This window comes from Lontra canadensis, unplaced genomic scaffold, assembly GCF_010015895.1.
Source record: "Lontra canadensis isolate GAN:19392208 unplaced genomic scaffold, GSC_riverotter_1.0 scaffold61, whole genome shotgun sequence".
In the NCBI taxonomy this organism is placed as follows: domain Eukaryota; kingdom Metazoa; phylum Chordata; class Mammalia; order Carnivora; family Mustelidae; genus Lontra; species Lontra canadensis.
In genome coordinates, this window is record NW_022631055.1 from 2074823 (window position 1) to 2101760 (window position 26938).

The 26938-nt window shown below is 40.0% G+C and overlaps 1 protein-coding gene across 2 annotated transcripts in view; it reads right to left on the reverse strand.

Annotated features, from left to right (window-relative positions):
• The window catches only part of SPTBN1 (spectrin beta, non-erythrocytic 1), a 193584-nt gene extending 173493 nt beyond the window's left edge, over positions 1-20091 (reverse strand). The window contains exon 1 of one of the 2 annotated variants that reach the window (XM_032877772.1): positions 19884-20091. The gene's annotated coding sequence lies outside the window, so the exon portion shown is untranslated. Of the gene's footprint in view, positions 1-19168; positions 19239-19883 lie in introns of those variants that run through there. The other variant, XM_032877773.1, reaches the window with a different exon arrangement.
• Positions 20092-26938: the final 6847 nt, after the last annotated feature.

The window sequence follows — 26938 nt, forward strand, 5'->3', positions numbered from 1 at the left end:
TTTCTAATAGAAACTGAATTCATCACTAAAAAAAAAAAGAAAAGAAAAACTATAAACTCAAAGGTCTGGGGAGTTGGTCATTATTAAGTTTTACTCATGCATTGTTATGAAACCGGAAGAGCTCCTTCTTACCTGAAGTTTGTTTTTTTTTTTTTTTTAAAGATTTTATTTATTTATTTGACAGAGATCACAAGTAGGCAGAGAGGCAGACAGAGGGAGAGGAAACAGACTCCCTGCTGAGCAGAGAGCCCGATGCGGGGCTCCATCCCAGGACCCTGGGATCATGACCCGAGCCGAAGGCAGAGGCTTTAACCCACTGAGCCACCCAGGCGCCCCCCTTAAGTTTTATTACATGAGATTTACAGCCACATTTGAGTGAAAACTTCCATACTGAGATTTGTTACATATGCAGGCATAAAATCCCTGGCAACAAATACCTTGTTTAAATCCAAAGCCTTGTGGTAAAGAAATATGTAATACCTCTTGAAAAAAGTTGTCTTTCTGCTTATCAGAGCCCTCGTTTCAGCAGTGTCAAAGCTTCTAGAAAATTTGTTATGGAAAGTCAGAGGGAACCAAGAAAAAATGTTGAGGCCAATAAAAAATTATACATGTTTGGGTCATCTTTCCAAACCAATCTAATCTCTTCTAACAAGTAAGATGTGTGGTCATGGTTTGTTTAACTTTCTCTTTTCAATGATAAGTTTAAAACACAAAAGCAACCAAAAGAAGAAAAAATTGCTATGGGTTCAACACAGGCATGTAACCAATAATAACTAAACAACAACAACAACAAAAACAAAAACCTCTATTTGATTCGTAATAGTAGAAATCAGATTCTTCAAATAATCAACTCTAGTAACAATAAAAACAAAGCTTCTTCCTAATGTATATAATAATTAAAATGAATCTCTAGTATTTTTGCTCTATGAGAACAGACTAGTGTACTCCAAAGCATATTCCATGAACTCCAGGCCTAAGAGAGGCTTGGGCTAGAGGGGGTGGGGAGGAGAAGAATTCCAAGTTTGGGTAAGTTTGGGAAACACCATATATTTATTTCTCTCCCTGCTAGAATGCGTATTAGCTTACAAAAGCTCTGAGAAGTGCTTCACTAAAGAAACCTATTACATTTTACTTTGCCTAGCATTCTCTTTTTAAATAACACATGTTAATATACTGCTAAGCTAGTGCTTCAAAGAACTTGATGGGAAATGCAAGCCAGACCACAGCAGCTACACGGTTATCTATGTTTGGTCAGAAACTTCTCATGATCACACATACTCTGCAGTCACATGGGTGGATGACACGTGCTTGCTCCCCTTGCAGTTGGGCAGGGTCATGTGACTAGTTGTGGCCAATGCCTTCTATGTGACCCATCAGCCAGGGTTTCAGAGCTAGAAAAACCTGAGGCAGAGCTGCTTGCCATCCAATAACAGACATATAACATGAATGAGAAATGCACATCTATGGCTTTGAGCCACCGAGATTTTAGAGGTGCTTGTTACTGTAGCACGAAGCCTAAACTGCCTGGTACATTATGGAAGGAAATGGTCTTAAAGAGAGCTCTGTAAACTGACTGGAAGTGGCAAAATAAACACAGACAGAAATATGTGAAGAATGGGGAGGTAGACGGTAAAACCTTCTAAGAATGAATCTTTAAGAAAGCCACTTTGGTCTACAGAATCTTAAATTAAGCACTAAAGAACACCATGGTATGGACGAATTTGAAGTGACCAACTTGAGTTTGTTTGTTGGCCAGAGCAGGTAGTGAGGACAGGCACTGAGGGTAGCAGCATCACTTACTGAGTGCCTACAAAGTGCCAGAAATGAGTACATATTACTACATTTAGTCCTGACACCAGGACAATTGGTAGATGGTTGTTGGCCTCATCTCCCCTTCATATGAGAAAACCCAAACTCTATTACATAATTTGTCTAAGATCATATCACTAACAAATGGCTTCCGGATAACAACATGTGTCTATGTTCTTTTTAAGCACCACTAATCTGAATTAGTAGAAAAATCTAAGTTATGATATTTAAAAAAAACACTTTGGAGTTTCATTACTCTGAGGCACTTTTGTAAGAATGTGAAAACACTGTACAATCAGAAGGAGATTGGCCAATGGTAGGTCCATACCATTTGGCCATGGCCAAATGGTAGGTCCCAGCTTTCAAAGAATAAACAGGACGTTCTTATAATTAACATACTGTTTGCAATGGGTGACATGGACTTTTCAAAAAAGGCTTATATTTTTAAATTATAAAAGGAGACATGATTATTGGTGAACACTGGCAAATACAGGAAAGCACTTAAAAGAAAACAAAGTCACAATACTACCACACTCTACAAAAAATTATGATTTAGAGTATTTCCTTTTTTTGTGGTTTTTTTCCTCACATAGTGGATATCACACCATTTAAATAACCTTGTGTTCTGCTTTTATTCCTTTATATTAAAAAGCTCCCTATGTTACCAGAATGTTTTCAAGAATATTTTTATCCACATAATAACTAATAGATAAATATTTGCCACACATTAGGCTTTCACAATACTTATATCAACTTATTAAAAAGAACCCTCAAATGTCTGTATTATTATTGCCCCCACCTTACAGGTGAAGAAAGTGAGACAGAGTAGGGTTAATGACACACCCAATGTCACAAGTGAGTCCCAGGTAGACCTGGGATTCAGACCCAGGCAGCCCCTAGGTCAGCACTTTTAACCACGACGTTGTAGTTCCTCCATGATATTTCCTCCTCTAACTTACCAATGCTGGGCATTTGGTTTATTACCATTTTTTTCTATTGTAATAATATTATAAGAGACAATGTTATGGGCACCTGAAGCACTAGTTTATCTAAGCTTATTCAGATAGCAAAACTCTTACCATTCCAACAAGTTGAATTTATTTTCAGTTAGCTGACAACAGCTGTAGAAACATCTAAGATGGCTAGCATTTCATAAACCAGCTCATTACTCCATCGACTGCTGGTATGAACTTCCATGTGGTCCTCACCTGTCTATTCCACGGCCATCTGTAGCAGATTTCTGTAACGTTTCCATCTGCCTTCACACTGCACAAAGCCAACCAAAACCCTGGGTCTGTTCTGTGCATCCCCTAACATTTATAAGCAAATTCCATAAATTTTTATGTCTGGAATATCTTAAGTGCTAAATATTTGATCCCAGTCTTATGAGCCTGTGCCAATATGAGGCATACAAACACAGAGAGAGGACAATCCAATTTGCAGGTGTAAAACTAACATGAATAATTTTTTAATCCAGACAATAACTCAACAAAAGGATATTTAAATATTTTACTTTTTGCTTTTTTATCTGATAGTGAATGACTGCAATCTCTTGCAAGATTAAAGGAATACATACTCCAATTTAGTGGATAATCTGAGGTGAAAACTATCCAAAAGAGAGTTTCACAAGCAGATCAGAGAATGGAGTGTTAAGTAAAAAAACTGGTGGCTCTAGCTTATAGTCCACATCTGCTGAACTCGGTTTACCAAACTGGCAATCCAAGAGGGTATTTAAAAATCAAGGAATGTGTGGTGCAGCCACTCTGGAAAACAGCAGGGACGTTCCTCAAAAAGTTGACAACAGAGCTACCCTACGACCCAGCAATCACACTACTGGGTATTTACCCTAAAGATACAAATGTAGTGATCTGAAGGGTCACATGCACCCGAATGTTTATAGCAGCAATGTCCACAATAGCCAAACTATGCAAAGAACCTAGATGTCCATCAGCAGATGAATGGATAAAGAGGTCGTGTGTATATATATATATATACAATGGAATACTATGCACCTATCAAAAGATGAAATTTTGCCATTTGCAATGACGTGGATGGAACTAGAGGGTATTATAGCTGAGCAAAATAAGTCAATCAGAGAAAAACAATTATCATATGATTTCCCTGATATAAGGAAGTTAAGAAGCAAAGTTGGGGGTTTGGGGGATAGGGAAGGAAAAAAATGAAACAAGATGGGATCAGGAGGGAGACAAACCATAAGAGACTCTTAATCTCATAAAACAAACGGAGGGTTGCTAGGGGGAGGGAGGTAGGGAGAGGGTGGTTGGGTTATGGACACTGGGGAAGGTATGTGCTATGCTGAGTGCTGTGAAGTGTGTAAACCTGGGAATTCACAGACCTGTACCCCTGGGGCTAATAATACATTATATGTTAATAAAAAATTAATTTTCTTTAAGACTTTTTTTTTTTTTTTGACAGAGATCACAAGTAGGCAGAGAGGCAGGCAGAGAGAGAGGGGGAAGCAGGCTCCCTGCTGAGCAGAGAGCCCGACCCAGGGCTCAATCCCAGGACCCTGGGATCATGACCTGAGCTGAAGGCAGAAGCTTTAACCCACTGAGCCACCCAGGTGCCCCCAAAATTTAAAAAAAAAAAAAAATTTTTTTTAATCAAGGAATGTGTAAAAGAAAGACAAAAACATAAAAAAATTGAGAAATCATAGGTTTGATATTTTCCAAACTGCCAAAATACCATATAGAGAATTCATTTGCCATTGAAGAATGAAAAGATTAATACATCTAAAGAAGCTAAGTATCTCCCTCCACATGTTTTCCACAAAATATTTTTCCACACTGTAAAAAAACAAAATGTTGTTTACATATTCTAAAAGCACACCTAGAAAAATAGCCTCAATTCTACTTACCAAAGGCCTAATAAGTATAAACTACAAATCTCTGTATAAAGACACTAACATAAGAGCCAGAAATAATGTTTCTATACACGAAGAACCCCTCTGAAATATGTGTAAGATACTGAAAGTGACAAAGCACAATTCAGGACTTACAAATCTAATGACAGCGATGTGTAAGAAACAATAAATCTAATGAAAGCAATGTAGGGTACTCTCTAAAAAGCCATAACACTAGTGCAATTAGTCTAAGCCCAAATTCATAATGAACTTCAAATTAGAGGATAATTACGATATCTGTTAATACCATCTTTCTAGAAATTTGTTTTGTATTGAAGCTCTCCTAAAGGAATTTCACTGTTTTCATATTATATTTAACATCTAAGACCTCTCTGTTATTTTATTTCCACTCGGTAATCTAAGTATTGTTTTTTTGTAAATTTCATCTTCGCAGCACCCATGCTAATAAATAGGTTGACTAGATTATCCTCTGAAGCAACCTCCACCTCTACTTAGTCACCCCTCACCTCTGCAGGCAATGATCGTGTCACTATTAGTCTCAAACCTGTACAGGACCCCTTCTAAAGGCTGCACACCCCCACTCCTGTTTTGTTTTTGTCATCCTGACTTAAAAAAACAAGCCCATTTTTTTTTTAAATGGAGAGACCAGAATTAGAATGTAAATCAATTACAAACAAGAATCAAGTATTGCAGATAAATTGCAAAAACTTAACACAGAGTCAAAAAAGGAATAAGCAAAGAAAAAAAAAAAGGATTCTGCAGGACTGTAACCAATGCCCTTCACTATGCTTCTGTAAGGTTCTAACGTTCAAACACCATAATTCATATCCACATGACTATCCAACATACAAAATATAGGGTTGTTTTTTTTTTTAAACCTTTCAGGGCCCAAATTTCTATTCAAACAGCAATTAGCGAGTAGGGTGAGCAGGGCAGGGGAACCTCCATGTGAAGTCTGAGATAATGCATCACCAATTAGTCCAGATAAAACCATGCAAGGTACTATGTGACACAGAAGTATTTTCCTACATACAGGTGCAAGTTTTTTTAAGACTGCTAGAACAAAAAAATAAATAAAAATAAACCTTACTAAAGAGGATAGCTACCATTTCCATTTCTTGGTAATACATTTAGAGGAATGATTTTGCTCAAATGAAATGACAAGTTTGAAGCGCTTCTGCTCAACTGTAGCTATTTTAAGTCAGGCCAAGGCTGCATTAGTGCTTGTCATACAGCTTGCTCCCAATCTCTTGGCAGTTCTCCAATGCATTCCAACTTCTTATGCACAGCCTTGCTGGAATCACATCCCACTTATCTCTAAAGACACACTAAGTAAGATGTTGCCACATTACACAATCAACCTGCCATCTATTCCCATCAGATCACTTTGCACAATGTCTGACTAAAAAAAAAAAAAAATCAGACCACCATCTGTGTGGATACAGTTTAGTCCAAAAATCCAATTTACATTGGTCCCCAAAACAAATATCAGAATACTGCTCAAACTGGGGAAAAACGCTATACTCCACTGCCCAAAAAAAGGTTGAATACTCACCAACTAAGGAAGGAGAACTGACGTGGAAGGGGAAAAAGCAAGATCACATCTTAAAAAAGAAATGCCTAACTACGGATGTTAAGCCTAGCCATGTTCCCACTGCCTACATCTTGAAGCAGATTATTAATCAGTGTATAAAGGATCATCTCAGTATTTAATGAGTCCTGTTACTTCCTTTAAAACAACAATTTAACCTAGCAATACATCCTCTAAGTCAATGTACTCTCTAATTGTTAATATTTGGCCAAAAAAAAAAAAAAATCCCTTCAAAAACAACCTGGAATGGTTAACCACATGCTGCTACATTCCATTCTCACTAAAAAAAATATATTTAATTAGCACATTTGAGCCTCATGCTTTGCACAGCTGCACAACATTCCAATGATAGGCCAGCTATCATATACACTTTAAATATCTACTTACTTTGAAGGTTAAGAAGACCACTAAAGGTTTATTTCATATGAACAAAAGTTTCCTTTAACAAGAGTGCAGCCCAACGAAAATACATATTATAATTAGGAATAAAATATTCACACAAACATTCACTAACAAAGTAATTCTTCAGAGCTGGAAATACACATATATATATATATATATATATATATATATCTGTATCTGTATCTATATATGTATGTACATAAATATATATGTATACATATATATTTATATATATATAATATATACATTTACATATATATTATGTATATATATGTATATACATAAATATATATGATACTCTACCGGCAGATAAGAGTACTCTTCCTCAGGAATAAGACAATAAATTAACCTGCTCTCTAAATAAACTTTCACCCTTTATGAATCAAACAAGATTTTAAGAGCTAGGATGAAAGCTAGTGTTCTTAAAGTCAGGAACACACACTTAAAAAGCAAAATAAGCATTTCAAAATGAAAAATTATCCTAATTGTCAAGGAAACTCAGAAATTCTTTTAGGGGCGCCTGGGTGCTCAGTGGGTTGAGGCAGGCCTCTGCCTTCGGCTCAGGTCATGATCTCAGGGCCCTGGGATCAAGCCCAGCGGCAGGCTCTCTGCTCAGCAGGGAGCCTGCTTCTCTCTCACTTTCTACCTGCCTCTCTGCCTACCTGTGATCTCTGTCTATCAAATAAATAAACTCTTTAACAACAACAAAAAAAGAAATTCTTTTAGCAGTGGGTTTTGATTTAAAAACACACAAAAAACAACAACCACCACCACCACCTACCTTTAAAACAAAGAATAAAACACAAGGTGTGTGCTGGCTTCCCTGCTGTTCAAACGGCACATGAATGTCTGTGCTCCAGGATCGTGGTCATCCTTGACTCCACCCAGGAGATAAATTGGGTATTTAAGGACAGCTGGCAGCACAGAGTTGTCAAGCTCACTGTGAGAAAGACCAGGCCCCTCTCAGAGAAGTTACCCAACTGATACTTCTGACCACCACTTCCTAAAAAAGTGACAGGTGCACTCATCCATTCAAAGGTCCGGATAAGGCCACATTCCGGCCCCCTGTTCTCCCCTATCCTGGGGCGCAGGGGCCACTTTGAGCACTGTCTCATCTCAATGCTCCCCAAGAGCGAGACCCAATCTGTGCAGCTACCTGGGGGTTAAGTTGAGATTCCCCGCTGCAGGCTTCAGACAGGCCAGGCACATTAACAATCAAAGCACTTCCCTTGACGAGTTGTGCCGGTCTTCAAAAAGAATGATTCCCATCAGGTCAGGAGTTCGTGAAGAATCCCTTATTTGGAGAGAGGAAGTCCATGTAGTGCAGGTGAGCCCCAACCCCCAATCCTGCTCCAACCATCAGCCAGCCCAGCTGAGCTTTCCCCTAAACTGTAAAAGGAGCTACCACTGGCCTTCAGTGTTTAAACCTGGGAAGGAGCACATTTGCCACGCCTCCTCCAGGCCCACCACTCCAGACAAGACCAATAACAACCACAAAGTACCTCATAGAAACTGCTAGGAAGGGCTTTTTTTCTCCTCCAGTGAAAGAGTATTTCACCCCTCTTCCCAAGCCTTTTCCTAAGCACATAAAAAACCCTTTTAGCACCTTCGTCAGGACAAGGCCAAATACTAGAATTAAGGCAACAAAGTGCTAGCGAGTCAACTCCATCCATCCAATGTCCCAAGGCTTAAACAATTGGCTTGCATAATCAAATAAGTACATTGCTTCTTCTCCTTGAAACAGATCCTAGATCAAAAGATAGAATTTTAAAGAATTCAGCCAATACAAAGACCCTAAGAAAGTTGAGCTCTTAGTGTATGCTTTCAACAATCACAACCAAACCGGCCCAGTAAAATGTATTACCTTTAAAACCAAGATTCTAATAACCACATCCATTCCATTTGTAACACTGTTATGGGGTAGCTGTTTTAAAGATTCTCCAAAATCTGAAGATAAAAGTAAAATCAGATGTTGTCCAAAGCATATGGAGAGGTCCCCTCAAGGGAATTAATGCAGCTCTGATGAGAATTTTTTCCAAAACAAAACAGAAAGCACACATTATCTAATGAGAACTTAATTTCTGGTATTTTTCCACTATAAAAAATTTTTTTCAGGGCGCCTGGGTGGCTCAGTGGGTTAAAGCCTCTGCCTTCAGCTCAGGTCATGATCCCAGGGTCCTGGGATCGAGCCCCGCATCGGGCTCTCTGCTTCTCGGGGAGCCTGCTTCCTCCTCTCTCTCTGCCTTCCTCTCTCTCTGCCTGCCTCTCTGCCTACTTGTGATCTCTGTCTGTCAAATAAATAAATAAAATCTTAAAAAAAATTTTTTTTTCAAAGGAAAAAAGTATAATAAAAAATGGATTTTGTTTATTTACCACGTTTCTTTAACACCCCTACCACTAAAAACAGTTCAGGGCAACAGACAGTGTCCATGCCATAGCTTTAAATAAGACCAGGAATAAGATTTTATGTTTTGTCATGCTACATGTATTGAAAGGAAGAGTAATAAACATCATCAAGTGATTATTTAGACTGTCAAAACTTGACATCTTTAGCCCGAGATCTGAGAATGTGGCCCTTATTTGAAAGATAAGTATATACACTGGGAAAAAGGTTTAAAGGATCAACAACAAAATGTTAACTGCATGCTGAAGTCACTAAATACCTAGTGATTTCAATTTTCCTCTTTGTTTTCATTTTTATTTTCCATATGATCTACAATAAACATTTGTATTTTGGTAATAAAATATTTAAAAACTTTTATGTTAGATGATTTTATGCTAATTTATAACTTTTTGAAAGTACACATTCTTCAGAAGCCATTCAGAAAAAAACTATGTATACTGTATAGAGTCGCAGACACTGTCAAATATTCAAGGATTCTAAGAAGGTAAAAAAGAAAATTAGTATTTTAACTTTTTTTTTTATTTTTAAAATTTATTTATTTGACAAAGATCACAAGTAGGCAGAGAGGCAGGCAGAGAGAGAGAGGAGGAAGCAGGCTCCCCGCCGAGCAGAGACCGGATAAGGGGCTGGATCCCAGGACCCTGAGATCATGACCTGAGCTGAAGGCAGAGGCTTAACCCACTGAGCCACCCAGGCGCCCCAATATTTTAACTTTTAAGACTATTGTACTCACGATAAAAGCACTCCCTTGCTACAGATTTAAAAATACAATGGAAAATGTTTAAACATCACAGAACAAAATAAATAAGCATTGTTTTAGGGAAGCATCTAGGTTTTCCTTCCCCTTTAAATAAGTAAGATAAAAGGGCTAAAAGGAGGAGGGGTGTAAACCACGATAAGGGCATGTTTTACCCCACCAAAGACTGTACAGCTGAGGAAGAACATTCCAGAAAAATGTACAGCCTTTGAATGTTTACATTTAGCCTTGAAGCAAACACACTAGGACAATTATCCCTGAACCTGCTATCAAAGAGAGTAAGGAAACAAGAAGAAACCTCACTCAGAGCCAGAGGCAGTAGCCATAGAAGCCAATCTCCTGGAAGATGTTTTTTACCAGCTCCCTTGTGGCCCAGTTCCTACATCTTTTCCCACACTCCATGGAAGTAATAAAATACCAAGGCTCTAACAAAGTGCACACTTAAATAAGGAATGGAAAAACCTTTTCAAAATTTCAGTGCTCTTTATGCCTTTAGTATTAAGACTGTTTTTCTGTAAGTTCCAGCAGGAAAAAAAAATTGAATCATTTTACTTATTAGTTTTTATCCATCTAAAATGAGGTTTAGCGTGGTGTTAGGATATTTTTGATAAAGAGCAAGTGTTTATTGTTAAGTACTTCCAAAAATTTGGGAAATGTGGAGAGATTAAATTAGAGCTCTTCCACAATCTCATCACCAAGAGATAACCACTTTCTAAGCACAGACATATTTAATTATAGATATATACTGCCAAATAATAAATTCTGCTTATTTATATATCGTTCTGCATTTCATCCTAGTTCATCTGTTAGGTAAAAGTCTGTAATTATGTTCTAATACAGAATTTATTGCCCAACCAATGGCTTCAAGTTTGTATGTTACAGATCAGAAATAGAAGGATGCTACAGATTGTAGAGCAGAGATGTCAAATGGCTCTAAAAATCATTCAGGTGTTTACTCCCATAATTTAGAGTTTGCAAAGGACGGAATTATGACACCTATAAGCAGGGGTCAGTTTTAAAGCAATCTTGAAATTATAACATCTTACTTTCAGATCTCAAAGCACACTTAACCTAAAACCTTCCTCAATCAACCACTTAAAACTGATAGCACAAAAAAACCACAAAATTCATGGAAGTCAATCAGTTCATTTCTACAAGCTACATTTTACAAAGTAACAACACAGTTGGGAATTTAGGCCATAAAACAGAACTATTTCCTTCCAAATATTTCCCCCAAAGGTGAAGGGCAATGTGATTCATTCCTGAGACTCACTTTCAGAATGTTATCTCCACACAATTCCCCATTTTAAAAGTCTTAAAATAGCCTGCTGCCTCCGTTCATCGTGGAGATTAATCAATTATACATATATCCCTCTGTCTCACCTATGTGATAGAGAGATACAATAAATATCATATATATATATATACACATACATACATAAAAATTTGCTTTCATCCAAAGAAGAAAAGTATTATTAAAATTCATTCTTCTCACACTTAGCCTATAATATTCCCAAATGGTGAGAAACCATTAATCGGAAGTAACAGAAATCTGGAGTTATTTTTATTTTAAAATTTTCACTTAGAATTTCATCTGCTTTTCCGACCAATTTCAATGAAACATGATGGTCTAATGGTTACAAAATTAGCTTCAGCAGCTGTGCTTGGGTTTCCACAAGTGAGAACAAGTATGTCACAGAAGTCCACTGTCCTCTTTCTGCACAAGGATGCTGTTTGGAAATACTAAAGAAACCTAGTCGGGGCGCCTGGGTGGCTCAGTGGGTTAAGCCGCTGCCTTCGGCTCGGGATGATCTCGGGGTCCTGGGATCGAGTCCCGCATCGGGCTCTCTGCTCAGCCTGCCTCTCTGCCTACTTGTGATCTCTGTCAAATAAATAAATAAAATATAAAAAAAAAAAAAAAAGTTCTGGTCACCTTTTCAGCTGACCCAGGTTAGTGTAAAGTCAAGTTAGCTTTCCATCATATCTAAATGCTCTACTTTTCTCTGAGGCCTATACCCTGAAGACACTAACTTAACTCATTTTTCCTCTGCTCTTAGAAAAGTGGACAGAAGGACAAGTAAGACAATGCTTTAGAAATTTAAACTATTCCTTACCAATGACTTCTAAGTGGCCAGATTTGCTTTTTTCTTTCCTTTTTTTTTAAACAATTAACATAAAGTGTTGCTTGCTTTTTTGATTATTAAAAAATGGCCCTCCTGGCAGTCTATTGTATTTACTGTGTTCTCTATGTGTAAAATATTTCAAAACTCAAAATGAGAAACATTAAGTCATAGGAATTTCCTTTCTTACAAGAAACGAAATCACCCATCAACCCACCATCCAAAGCATTAACATTTTAATGCATTTCCTTCCAGTCTTTTATTTAATATAACAAAACCGGACTTATACCTTATTGTATAGCATTGCATAAAGGTATTTCCACTGAATATTATATTGTTAGCATTTTCCCATTTTAGTAATATTCTAAGAAACCATTATTATTTGAAGAACTATACTGAATTCCATCCCATTCCCTGTGCCATAATTTGAGTATGTCCCATTTGCTTTTTCACTATAAATACTGATAAGAATATCCTTGTTTAAAAATCTGTCCTTATTTTTATTTCTTTCTTTTAGGTTACAGAAATACAAGTGGGATTTCACTCCAAAAAGTATAAGCATTTAAGGTTTCTGTTATATATATATAACCCAGTTTCCTCTACTAAGTTTGTATTAATCCAAATATTCTCCCAACAGATAATGCAGAGTTCCTATTTTATAGCCTTATTTACCCACCAATTAAAATGGAAAAATTAATCTAACTGTTTTGTGTTTCGAATTACTGTGAATTTGAATAATTTAATATAGTTATTATTGGCTTCTTTGATTTCTTCTTTTATAAACTATCTGTTCATATCCTTTCCCCCAAATAGTAGGACTTCAGTGTTTCCTTGTTTGTTAAAAATAGGCATTAGTTAGGTTTGCCTTTCCTATAATTTAGACATGATACATATGGACAAGTTTAACATAGGCTGAACCTAGCATTCTTTATCTAATTGATGGTATTTTTACTGGAATATCTTTTCTGAAAAAATCAAAATATTTATTTGAAAGAAAACATAAAGTTGAGACTAAGCAAACTATCCATGTCTTGTGGTAATTAAAATGTATTGTGATAGACAGTGGATTATCTCACTTAGCTTTAACAATCCTTTGTGATAGGTACCACCAGACAGATGGAGATACTGAGTCTCACAGAGAGGTCAAGGTAATATGCCCAAGGTCACTCGGCCTGTACAGGGAGTCACCAGGTTGTGTAATTCCACAGCCTAAAGCTCAGGACCCTTGCATCCAACAGCCTCCCATCAGTCACTCTGGCTCTGATCTCTCAACTCTTCCAACATTATCTCCACTGAGGTTCTGCTGGAACCTCAGATTGAACATGTTTAAAGATAAAACTGATTCTCTTCCCTACTAGATTTTCACTATTCCCAGGGTCTATTTCTGTCATCATCCAAGTCTGAAATCCATGTCACCTTAGCTCCTCATCCACTTAGATCTACCTCCCACCCATTCACTCTACTGGCAACTGGCACAGGACTGGGTCATCACAGCCTTTCTCCCATCTCTCCCCTCCTTCTCATTCCCTTGGTTACCACCTTTACCTGCTCCCTTAACCTCCAGACCCCCCGCAATCACCTATTTCCTCTCTCCCTGCTTTTGATTACTTTCTGTTCCACTCTATTTTGAACTCTGCCAGAGTGCTGTGTTACTCAAATATCTTATCATCACAAAATTTGGGGGATATACAGGATCTTAAAATTAAGCATGAGATCTGATTAACTGGTAGTTACTGCCTAGAGCACTATGTTGAGAACGTTACTGAGGTTTTACCTCAGTTCTGTGGAAAAAGAGTGTCATGCCTGATTTTCTAGTTCTGCCAGGGAGGGAGGGACGGTGCCCAGGTGCCATGTTTTAACCCCCACTATAATTTCATCTAAGCTCTTCATTTTATAAATTTAGAATTGAGACCAAAAGAGCAAATGGCTTGCCAAAGTCACACACCAAATCAATAAGAGGTCTTTTATGTTCTGGGGACATTAGAGAATATTATTTTATACAGTAGAGTATATAGTCTTTAGATCCAGGAACTAAATTTTATTCACTATTAAACCAGCACATACCATCACTCTAACCCAATTTCAAGCCCTGGCAAGAGAAGGTATCCAATAATTTGTTCATTGAATCAAAAACAATATGGCAGAGTAATCTTAGAGTAGCAGCAAAAGGAGAACAGTAGTATAAAATACTTCTTGGTAAAAAGACCTATAATTACTCTACTTTCAAGAACAGGAACCTGAACTGACAAAGGGTTTCCAGTAAGTGGTCTTGTACAGCCTGTGCTGATCAATACATAAATCCCACTGTAACAAAGCCTTTTAAAAAAATAAAAGAATAAGCTGTTTATTAGCTCTTTTGACATAAAAATATCAAGGCAGTTTTTGGAAAGCATTTAGAAGAGGTCAGTGGCTCATACACCTTAGGTAGTTTGAAGAGAAGTAATGCAACTGTTATTAACTGAACACCTACTGTGTACCTAGCACTGTACACTGCTGTCTCCCAACCATATCAGGAAGTATTATCATTTCAATTTTAGGAAAATGTTTCTATTTCAATAAGGAAACTGGTTTCAAGAGTAATGAATTATCCCAAGGCCAGATCCTAACTGTGACCACATGGCTAGTATACAACAGCATTAGGATCTGAGCTTAGATACGTTTGATACCGAAACTAATGCTCCTTCCCAACTGAAAAAAGAAATTTTCCTGCCCTAACAAAATTGTCCTCGCAAACCTTAAAGAACAAAAATTGATTATGACTCAACTGAAATTACGGATGACTGTTCATCAAATGAAACTACAAAGAGTTTTTAAAAAACACAAACTGGGAGGTAATTTTTGTGATACATATAATCACAATTGTCTGCTAACAGGGATTAGCAGACAATCTACATAAAGAACTCCTACAAATCAATAAGAAACAAATCTAAAAGATAAATAGACAAAAAGTTTAATGGGGACTTTACAAAAGAAGGAACTCAAATAGCCAATAATATAAATACTTAACCTCACTGATCAGAGAAACGGCAAATAAAAAGCCTGATGAGATATCATTTCATAAATATCAATGGGACAACATTTTAAAGTCTGGTAAATGAAGTATTGGCAAAGCTGTAGAATGATTATAACATGTACACTACTTGTAGGAACACAAATAGTATGATCACTCAGGAAAAAACATTTGGCATATTTAATAAGGTTGATGATACACATACTCCATTATCCAGCAAATTTTACTTGTGAGAGAAAGAGACAGACAAATGTGTGTGTGCTTGCATCTATCTCCATTATATGTATTAAGAGACATATAGAAGACATATTCACAGCAGCCTTTTTATAAGAGCAAAAAAACTAGAATCAATTCAAATCTCTATCTACAGCAGTAGGAATAAATAAGTGGTAGTAGAATACTATGTAGCAGTAAAAATGAATGAATCATAGCCACAAAATGAATGAATCTCAGGAATATAATGTTAATTTAAAGTGAAAGTCACAGAAAAATACATAAAGTATAATTTCTTTTATATAAATTTCAAAAACATACAAAACTCATAAAGATAACCCATAAAGAAGAGCAAGGGAGGGAATGATAAACTTAAGGTCAGGACAGTGGATACTTCAGTCGGGATGACAGAGGATCAACCACACAGGCAACTATGAATACACAATGATAAGATTCTTCTTCCTGAACTGGGTGATGGGTGCCTGAGTGCTCACTGATTTATGATTCTGTAATAGATCTTTTATGAGCATTATTTTGTACATACAAATCACTTAAAAAACTTTAAGAAGGCAATGGACCAGAAGGGCATGACACTGAATATACCAGAAGTAACTGCTGACAGTGAACAAGATGGCAGAGAAGATCAAAGGGAGCAGAGGGGCACTTGCACTCAGGGGCTTAGGTCCTGGACTCCAATTCTGCTATCTCAAAGCCAATGCCTTTTTATCTAGGCAGGGAGGGGAGACTGTTTTTCAACTTTAGAGGTGTTCTAGAAAAGAACTAAAAAACTTCACTAGTCTAAATAACTATTAAAATTTATTTTAATAATTGAAGGGCTCCTCCATCTAAAAATTGAAGAACTTTACAAAGTATTTCTGTATTAAATGATTTACAGTCAGTGCATCCCTTTCTTCAACACCACTTAGCTACCCAAGGCGGGGGGGGGGCGGGGGGGGGGGGGGAGGAATGTGCTGATATTTCAGGCAAAATAAAAACAAAAGAAAGATACTAGAAGGCTATGGAAGTTCCCTTAGCTGAAGGAGTAGAGCAGTTTCTCCATTTAACATGCATACAAGTCACTTCGGGGTCTTGTTAAAATGCAAATTCTGATTGGATAGGTCTGGGATGAGACCTCTAAGAATCTGCCTTTCTAAAAAGAACCTGACTTGGGTGTTCCACAAACCTCACTACTGCAACAAGAGACATTATGAAAACACCTTCTCCAGGGACAGCTAAAAACAGAAGTGTGGGTGTCTCTAATTGGGATAGTTTCATTTTACCCACCAAGATAAAGAAATTGAGATACTCTTCCTACACTATATAAACTTGGGTACAGGATACCTGTTATCAGAAAAATCAAGAATACTAAACTAGGTCTTTTGCAAAGAAAAGGTGCTCCAGGAGGCAGCAAAGACTGAAAACTTAAAAGAGAAATCCATGAGAAGTTTTACTCACTTCAACAGTAGCCTTTCCAGAAGGGATATTAGCCCTTTTCTTATGGAAGAAACCAGAAACTACCAAAAGGAAATGCACAGAACAGTAATTAAAGACTCATTATAATGCAGATATTGGTCATGGCCCAACATAATCAAAGGAGCATCACACAGGTCTATATATTACATATATATATGTGTATGAATAGCTCTAGAATTCTAAGAATATACTCTTAAAATGAAAAGCTTATTATTTTAACGGAAACCACATCAAATAATTCCCACTCATCATGTCTGTTTAATAGTAGTAAAAACCCTTCCATCTCAAAATAATACTACTGCATGTAGAGTCATGCTTTCATACTGCACTCAATAACCACTCAAACTCTTCCAAGGAAACACCAATGCCAAGTCTACACTTAGAATGTGTCACAGCAGAGTGAGGTCTTCTCACTTGCTCCTACAACATCACAGACTGTTGTTACTAGTCTCACCCTAAGAGACGCTCTGCACAGAAAGCCCGCACAGCAGTTTCCTCACTGCCCCAATACTTACTCTCAGATGAAGGGTTTGGTTAGTCCAGAGATAACAGAAAGAGTGTAGCCTAACAGAATTCTGCACCTGGTGTGTTCTTCTAACAGAACAGCTAAACCCCCTGTGCCATCAACACAGGATATTTTTTACAACATAATAAATCCAAAATGTCTGGATAATCCTTGGAAACAATACTCCCAAACATCTTTAGGCATCACAATTTTACACAACCCAAGCAACGATGAAATCCAAATTCAAAAATATTCTACATTTTAATGGCCCTCTATTAGAGAAATGCAAAAATAATGCACATAAACCACACAACTGACAGGCAGTTCCACTCTGCAGAACCACATGAAACCAAATGGGGGATTCATTAGAGATTTTTTAAAAATAAAAGTAGATATGTCCTTGCACTGAAGCACTGACCTTCCCTTCCGGTTTGCATACTGAAATTCCCTTTTTCACGCATACATTTTAGAAGAGGTGACATTTAGATGTCTCTCATTTGCCATCCCACATTGAATAAATGAATTGTAGAAGTGGCATTTAGAAGAGAAATTCCCAGTGTTCCCAGACTAAACAGATGAGGACTTTGGGAATCATCTTCCTCTAATCAGATACCAGCCACAGAGGCCTTGGTGGTCTGCCTTTGACCATCCCACCCCTCCCAGCCACATCTGCAAAAAATACGTACACAAAAAAATACATATAAACAAACACAAATGCAGTCAGTTACCATGATAATCCCATTAGTCATGACTGGATACTTAACGCAGCTATCTAAATCAATCTGACTACCAATATACCAACAATCATGGCACTCACTTACCTAACAATCCTTAATAGAAGAATCCAAATCTCTAACTGTGCTTAACAGAAAAAGCAAGTGATAAAAAGAAAGCAAATACGGGTTAAAGAAACGATTTACAATCCACCAAAAAAATACGTTTTTCTTAAAACAACTTACTGAATGTTAATTTTTTTAAATGTCTCAGAGACATAATAACTAAAACACATCAATCCTTTCATTTAAAAAAAAAAAAACGGTTTCCTATAGGAAAAATCATATTCTTAGTATTAACCAAAGAGAGAGGTACTGTAATGTCATCGTCGGAAAGCTTCAATTAATCATTCTTCACATACGAAGAAATCGATGGATAGCTGGGTTGTAGTCACAGATTATGGGTAATGCACAGAAAAACAGTGCGACTCCCGATACTGACTGCACCACTGCCTCCGCACACCACCGGGCCTGTCCGCCCTGCAGCCCCTCCCTACGGCTCAGGTCCCTCAGTCGGAGATCAGATTCCGGTCCGCACCGCAGGCCGGCTCTCTCAGCCTGCATTAGCTCTGCAGGACGCCCCTTCGTCCGAGCACTGTCCCACTGTCCGACCGGCGGGGCGGGAGGGGTCACCCCAAACAGCAGCCCCCCCCCACCCCCCGCCTTCACGGCTAGGTGACCTGGTCCTCCTGACGCCACATCCAGCTGAAGCAGCATGACAAGGTAGAAGCAGCTCCCGGCCGCGGCCAAGGGCAGCCCCGGGCCTGGGTGGGGCCAGGCGGGGGCCGCAGGCGCCGAGTGGCCGTGCCAAGCCCCGGCAGCGAGAACCAGGGGAGGCTGCGATACTGCTGCATTGTGCTGCATCACGGCGAGGGCACTGGGAGCCATCCATCTTGCCAAAAAAGCACATCCCCGCCCAAATAAACCCACCGAATCCATTTTTCTCCTCTGCTGAAGCACCCCCCACACTCGCCCTCTCCTTGCTCTGAGGCCCGGCTTTTGATTGGAAAAATAATGGACTTGGTTTGTATACTGACATCGACAACACTCCCCTCCTTCCCCATCTGACGACAAGCACTTGGCATCGTTCCTCTCACAAAAACAAAGAGAAGGCCCCCCCCCCCCAAAAAAAAGAGGGCCGCGGGCGCGGTGTGAGGGATGAGAATAGGGGCTTCCAGCCTACCCCAGCCAAAGGCCGGCCCGGAGGGTCCCCGCGCTGGTACAAACCTGTTGAAGAGCGGGTGGCTGGAGCTGAAGGGCGGGCGCCGACGCGGCTCCGCGCCCCGAGGCGGCTCACGCCCAGCCCTGGGAGAGTGGGGACGGCGGTGAGGGCGGGGGACCCGCGCGAGGATGGGCGGCGGGGAGGGGGGGCGCCGGGCCGCCGCCTCCGGCTCAGCTGCAGCGCGGCGCAGCGGGGACCACGCCTGGCCGCATCCCCCGTACCGTTACGCGCGGAGTCGGGCCCTGTCACCGCCGCCCCCGCTCCCCACCAGCCCCGGCCGCAGGGAGCACACCCGAAAATACGCCCTCCCTGCTGCCCACTCCGTACCCACCCCCGCGCCGGGGGCAGCTGCGCCCTGCTGGAGGGAGGAGGCGGTGGAGGCAGAGAGAAGGAATCGGCGCCGCTGCGCCCGACGATGGGGCTGGGTGACCCCGGTGCGCACAGGGGTGCCGTGTTCCCTCACTGCGGAGCCTGCCGCCCCTGCCCGCATAGTCCGCGTACTGACGAGCCCAGGAGACCCAGACTCCCCGCGCCGCCCCCGCCCGGGCTCTGCAGCCTCCCTGCCCCCACGCCGCTCCCAGGGCGCAGGGCAGCGGTGGGGCAGCGGCGTCTTCCCGGCCTGGGCCCGCGCCCCTCCTCCTGCCCTCCCGCCGCCCAGGAGCCGGCCCGGGAGGCAGCCCCAGTGAGTTGGCATCTTCTTGCCTAGGCCCCCCCACCTACCTCCCACGGATAAGGGGGTGGGGGCGCCGGGGTCCCGTCCTCCTCCCGCTCCTCGGCGGCCGGGCGGGTGGGCCGGGAGGCGACTCCGCGGGGCTGTCCGCGGCTGGGGCCGGGGCTCACAGGACGGGACCGGTGGGCGCTGCTGCGCGGGGCTGCGCGCTCGCTCCGGGCGGAGAGGCGGCCGAGGGAGGGACTGGAGGAATCCGCAGCCTGCACGGCAACAGCTGCACTGATTCCGGGGGCTGGGCTGGAGCGCCGGGCGGGGGGAGAAGGGGAGGGAGCAGGCAGGGAGGGGGGCGAGGGGCGGGGAGAGGGAGCGCGCGGGCTCCGGGGGCGCGCACAGTCGCGCGCGCACACGCTCTCTCCCGCACACGCTCCACACTCCGCTCCACACTCCGCTCTGCTCGCCGCTCCTCGCTCCCTCGGTTCCTCTCTCGCCTGACCTCTGCGCCTGCCGGGAGCCCTACAGCCGCCCACCCGGCCCCTGCCGCGCGCGCTAGCCGAACCTCGGGCGCGTCCACGCACTCCCCGGCCCGGGCTCTGCTAGGGCCCGCCGCCGACCTCGTCCTCTGCCGCGGGGACCCACCAGGGCTGGCCTAGGCAGGGTGGGCACCGCCGCCGCCACCACCCGGGCAAAGGGACAATGGGGGCTTTGTCCCCACAGCCGGCGAGGGCCAATTTCACGTTTAATTTGAGGCTAATTTGATTATCGCCTTGGAAAGGGGCAGGCTAATTTTCTACGTGATTTGTGCAGCCTCTTTTCGCCCGCGATGTTTGCGTTTGGAACGCCGCGGAGTGTTGAGGGAGGTTTTAGAACGTGGTTTGGTTGGTTTGGTTTTAGAATTTAGGTGGTGATGCCTTATAGGTTCCGCCCAGCCTGAAGAAGGGCGACAGGGACCTCTCCGTGGGAAACCTTGGGCGATGGGGGCAGAGAGTTGTTACTCGATGAAGTCAAGCTCTTACCTACCCCCCCCCCACTCCGCCCTTTTGTGAGATTCTTCACCCAGTCCCTCCCGGTGGCTGCGAACAGACACTACAAGTGGTTTGTCCAACTCCTGCCTCTGGGCGTCCTGGCTCGCTTTACCCTAAAACCGGGTCCTCTTCCCGAGCCTCCGTTGCCGAGTGGGGTCTTCGAAGCTTCAGTGCAAGCCCCTAAGATGGCTTGAGGGTTTGATTTCTCCCCCGTACCCGCAAACCCTGAGATGGACACCGGACGCTTTGTCGAGTTTTTGTCAAGTGCCAATGCCCCTTCTCAACCAGCTTGTCCACCCAGTCAATCCCCCAGGCTATGTAGAAATTCTGGAACGGCCAGTGCTGGGGCGAAAAGATGGTGTCATCACCGTGTCCACGAATAGAAACGCTCTTTAGAGAGCAGAGTCTAGGGAAACTGACGTTCTGCTTGCTATGTAGGTGCCCAACGTCTGCACTGTAAGCTTTCAGAGGGAAGAGGGCCCTTCTCCGTTGAAAAACCCCAAAGGCTTTTCTCTCTGAACATCTGACCCTCAACCCATGAATTAAAAAACAAAACAGAAATAAAAGATAGTTTAGATCATGTTTATATCTCAAGTCAATAGACTCGAGGGCTGATGAGTTTGTATTTTTTACATGTATTTTTAAATGAATGTTTTTAAATAAATCTAAATGAAATTGTTCCATCAAAGTGAAGATGAGTCTTCCTTTTAGTGCTTCACCATCAGTTTGAATGTTTGTACCAGTGTTTACTTTTGATAGATGTGAAAATATACCGACAAAGGCAAACAATTTAGCATTTTTCTCAGAGGGTTGATCAACACCTCCAGAAGGTGAACCCTCCAAGGACAGGGTTCTTTTGTAGGTTTGTTCACGGTTTGTACATAGCAGACACTTAGGAGGTGCTCAAAAAATATTTGTTGAATTGAATTGCACAGAATCAACATGTAAGTGGCTGCCCTCATTAGGTAATGCAGGAAATCCACCAGGAATGAAAGTTGTTTCCCTTTCACTTATTTTGTTCCATGGCCCTCAGCACCTCCCCACCCACAATGTTAATGAAATACCAAAGTAAACAATGACAATTCTGGAAAATGCTTGTTTAAATTCTTCCACTGTTATTCTTGAAATGGTGACTCTTAACAGCTTCCTTTATCACAGATAATAGTACTTGACTAACTTTTCATTTGCTGGATGAGTCACCTCCCTTACCCCATTCCACTCCCACCTAATTTTTAAAAATTTCTTTCGGAAAGGGAGGTCACACACAACCTTAGCAAGGTATTCTAGTAAGGTGCCAGTAAGTATTCCAAAAATGTAAAAGGTAAGGATTCAGAGTTTCACTATAAATACCTGGATTTTCACCAGACTTTCACTATAAATACCTCACAATTTTGAATTCTTACCCTTTGGTGGGGAAAAAAAAAATCATCATCTAGGAAAGTCCAGGGTACTACTGACTAAAAAAAAGGTAATAGGTCAAAGAAAAGAGTTTAAATATGGAGAGATTATTGCAGGGGGTATATATTTCTGTGAAAGGCAAGAATCTAGAAAAAGATGAAAAGCGTTAGTAATTGTGATAACTCAAAAGGATTATTCTCAAATATCTCAGAAGCAGCAAGTTGAAGTTCTTCCTCACATCACAAGATGATTTAAAGGAACCTAGAATTCACTGGTATCATGTCTGTAACATACCATAGTCCTACCCTCCATTTTTAAAACCGTATGATTATATATGGCTTTGTCTCCCATAGAAATACTACTTTATTATAAAAATTTTTTAGATATAAATTGCTAATTTAACTTTCCATTCAAACTGTAGGGGAAAATATTGTCAACATATATATTAGTCACTATACACTAGGTTATAATGTTATTAATACACAGTTCCCAAATCCCAGTATAATACGAAAGTTCCAAATCAGCAAAAGTTTAATTATTGCTTATATAAAATCAACTGTGGGGAAGCTGTCTGCTCTGTGTCAGCTCAGTCTTCCAATATTTAATATTATGGTTCCTCCATGTCAGTAGGTACTTCTACAATCTCCACTGTAAGGGAAGAGCATGATGGAGGGCTAAGTACAAGCAACTAAACACGTCCACCCAGAAATGACACAGGGTTACCTCCACTCACATTTTATTTGCCAGAGCAAGTCACATAGCTACACTTGAAACCAGATATTGATAAACAATAGTATTGTCTGCCTGTTTTGTTTAGAAAAGAGAGAATAGCACTTAGAGTAATTCCTTGGTTACATTAAATTAACCCAATTAAAACCCATCTTTTATTGTATTGATAATAGCCTTAAAATTTTAAATTTAGAACACATTTTGAAAAATTGAATAAGTTTTGGGGTTTTTTTTTTTTCATCTCTGTTTACTCCTAAATTTGACTTCCTTTCAACTCTGAGCTAGTCTGAGAAGTTTCCTCATAGTAGAAATGTTATATTTGGGGCTTCACACATACTAATTTTGCACTGGGAAGCCTAAAGACTTACATGTTTGAGCTGTCAATATCATGAATTATCATGAATAAATAGTTTTTGAGCACTGGTAACACATTTATAGATGTATAAAATAATCCATTCTTTCATTTATTCAAGAAATATATGTACCTTAATCTCTTCTAGGCTTTGCAATAGAACAATGGGCAAAACAGTACAAAAATCACTGCCCTCAGGGATCTTCCATTCTAGTAGGATGGAAGTCAATCAGTCAATCAATAAACAAGTAAAATATATGTATGATGATAAACTTGAATAATGTAAATATGTAGAAATAATATTTATAAAATTATAAAATTATAAGAATAAGTAGCCTCGGCTTTCTAGGAGAGAATCCTCAAATTTTCTGTTAATAAAAATAACCATAAATAGCAATTGTAAAATGTTTTCCAGTTTTTAAAGTGCTTTAGCAGATATATTTTTTTGTTCTTTTTGTTAGTTCTGTGGGGTAGATATTAACCCCATTTTATAGGTTAGAAAACTGAGGACACCAGTAGGTTAAATGAGTTGCCCAAGTCCACACTGCTACTAAGTGCCACTGGTATCTGCTTAGAAGATAGTATATCAGAGCTGTGTGCTTGGCATTGTGTATTATTAAAAAGAATTTATATTTGCAAGATGAAAAAGTTCTTTGTGGGGCACCTGGGTGGCTCAGTCAGTTAAACGTCTGCCTTCGACTCACATCATGATGAGCTCCCCGCTCGGCGGAGATCCTCCCTCTCCCTCTTTCTCTGCTGCTCCCCTTGCTTGTGTGCCCTCACTCTCTCTCTCTCAAATAAATAAATAAAATCATTTTTTAAAAAAAGAGAGTTTTTTGAGATGGATGGTGGTAATGTTTGCACAGCTATGTGAATGTACTTAACACATTGAACTGTACACTTAAAGGGGTAAAAAATGGTTAATTTTGTTATGTATGTTACCACAAGTTTTAAAAATCTTCTTAAAAAATAAAAACTAAAATGTTTTAAATAATTCTAAATCGAGACCTCTAGAATAATAGAGTAAATGCTTCTTAACTTTTCTTCAGTTAACACACTTGTTGCATTACACTATTCATTCTCTCTGTATTGTGAGCATATGACATGTCCACCGCACACCAAGCACACTCTGACAGTAGGCTATGCTCTGCTACACCTGTATTTTTCAGTTCCCACCATTGTGCTATGTATTTACCAAGTCAGTTCGGTTTATTCCCAAATTTATTTATGCCAGTTATGACAATTGAACCTATTTTACTTAATAATTATAATTAAAAATTACATCAATCAATTAAATATGAGTGTGCAGAGAGACTCCTTTCAGTGATAAGTTGTATATACTTAAACATCTAATTAAAAGCTAAATATATTGCCATCAAATTATGGGTGGATAAGATAACAATAAAATTTAGGAAGGAATGTAAATCGTAAAAACCTTGAAATATAGAGTCAGATGGCTTTGTAGTGTCTCTAAATTCTTAGTCAACTTAAAAGAGAGGAAAGTGTATCAGATAGCTGGAGCTTCTGCAAAAACAAAGTGGTCTTTCACTCCATAAACATGTTGGAAGAAACCATTTGACTATCAACAGATTAACAGGTGAACATACATTTATAAGTTCCAAGTAAAGTAAAATTTTATCTCTTTTTCCGGATATAAATCTATTCTTTTTTTTTTTCAAAATGTGTCTCAAGGATTAGGCAATTAATTATGCACCAAAAGCATGAGCAACAACAATATAAATAGACAAATTGGACTTCATCAAAATTAAAAACTTTTGTGTATTGAAAGACGTGATCAAGAAAGTGAAAAAGCAATCTAAAGAATAAGAGAAAGATATTTGCAAATTACACATCTGATAAGGGTCTACTATCCATAATATATAACGACTTCTTACAACTCAACAGCAAAGAAACAACCCAACTAGAAAATGAGCAAAGGACTCAAATAGAATTTTCTCCAAAGAAGATATACAAATGGACTTCAAGCATATGGAAATATGTTCACCATCATTAGTCACTAGAGGAACTCAGATCAAAACCACTCTGAAATACCATTCCATACCCTCTAGGCTGGCTTTAATTTTTTTAAAAAAGGAAAGAAAATAACAAGTATCAGCAAGAATGTGGAGGAACGGAAGCCTCATATGTTGCTGGTAGAAGTGTAAAATGGTTCAGATGTTATAGAAAATAGATCGGCAGTCCCTCAAAGAGTTAAATGTAATTACCATGTTATCCAGCAATTCCATTCCTAGGTATATGACCAAAAGAACTGAAAACAAGTACTCAAACTCTTGTACACAAATGTTCATCATAGCCCTATTTACAATAGTCAAAAGGTAGAAACAACCCAAATGCCCAATAATGGATGAATCAAAATATGGTATATACATACAATGGAATAGTATTCAGCCATAAAAGGAATGAAGCAATGATACATGTTACAATGTGAAAAAAATAACAGACACAAAAGTCACTTATTATATGATGCCATTTATATGAAATATCTGGAATAGATAAATCCACAGAGATAGAACATAGATTGATGATTGATTGCCAGGGACTGAGAGAGGAGCAGGGGAGAGGAATGGGATATACCACTCAATTGGTATGGAATTTTATTTGGGAGTGATGAAAGTGTTTTAGAACTACATAGAGGTGGTAGTTACACAACATAATGAAGATCCTAAATGCCACTGAAATGTTTGCTTTAAAATAGTTTTATGTTATTTGGATTTCACTTCAATTAAAAAAATATAATTCAAAAGTTGAAGTCTTTTTTATTCCTCATTTCACATCATTTTCTTTTCTTTTCTATTTTTTTTAAAGTTTTATTTATTTATTTATTTGGCAGACAGAGATTACAAGTAGGCAGAGAGGCTGGCAGAGAGAGAAAGGAGGAAGCAGGCTTCCTGCTGAGCAGAGTGCGCAACAAGGGGCTCAATCCCAGGACCCTGGGATCATGACCTGAGCCAAAGGCAGAGGCTTTAACCCACTGAGCCCCCCAGGTGCCCTCACATCATTTTCAATAACCAATCAGCCACTTGTCACATCAGGTAAATGGGCTTCTGCATGTTCTTTTTTTTTTTTTTTTTTTTTTAAGATTTCATTTATTTATTTCTTAGAGACAGAGAGAGAGCAAAGTCGGGAAGTGGTGGTGGGGGGAGCGGCAGGCAGCACAGTCAGAGGGAGAAGCAGGCTCCCCGATGAGCAAGGAGTCCAACGCAGGACCCTTGGGATCATGACCTGAATCGAAGCAGATGCTTAACCAACTTAGCCACCCAGGCCTGCATGCATATTCCTTAAAAGTTGCCTATATGCTCCTCTTGAAAGAGGGTTTGTCACAATTTACCTCTCATATACAAGCTGATTGTTCTACTTGTCTATTTTCAGACAGCTTGATTCTAATTACTCTGCCACAGAAATACAGAAGTGATTCTGAGTCCTTATTGTTGGAAACACACAAAAAATTTGGGGGGGGGTGCTGCTGGAAACGTCCTTTGGCATGCACCTACTGAGGATGAGGACGGGAAGAGTTCAGAGTGTGATGGCCCACCATAAAACATCGTGCAATCTTCATCTTCTCGGCCTGCGCTGTCCCATACAG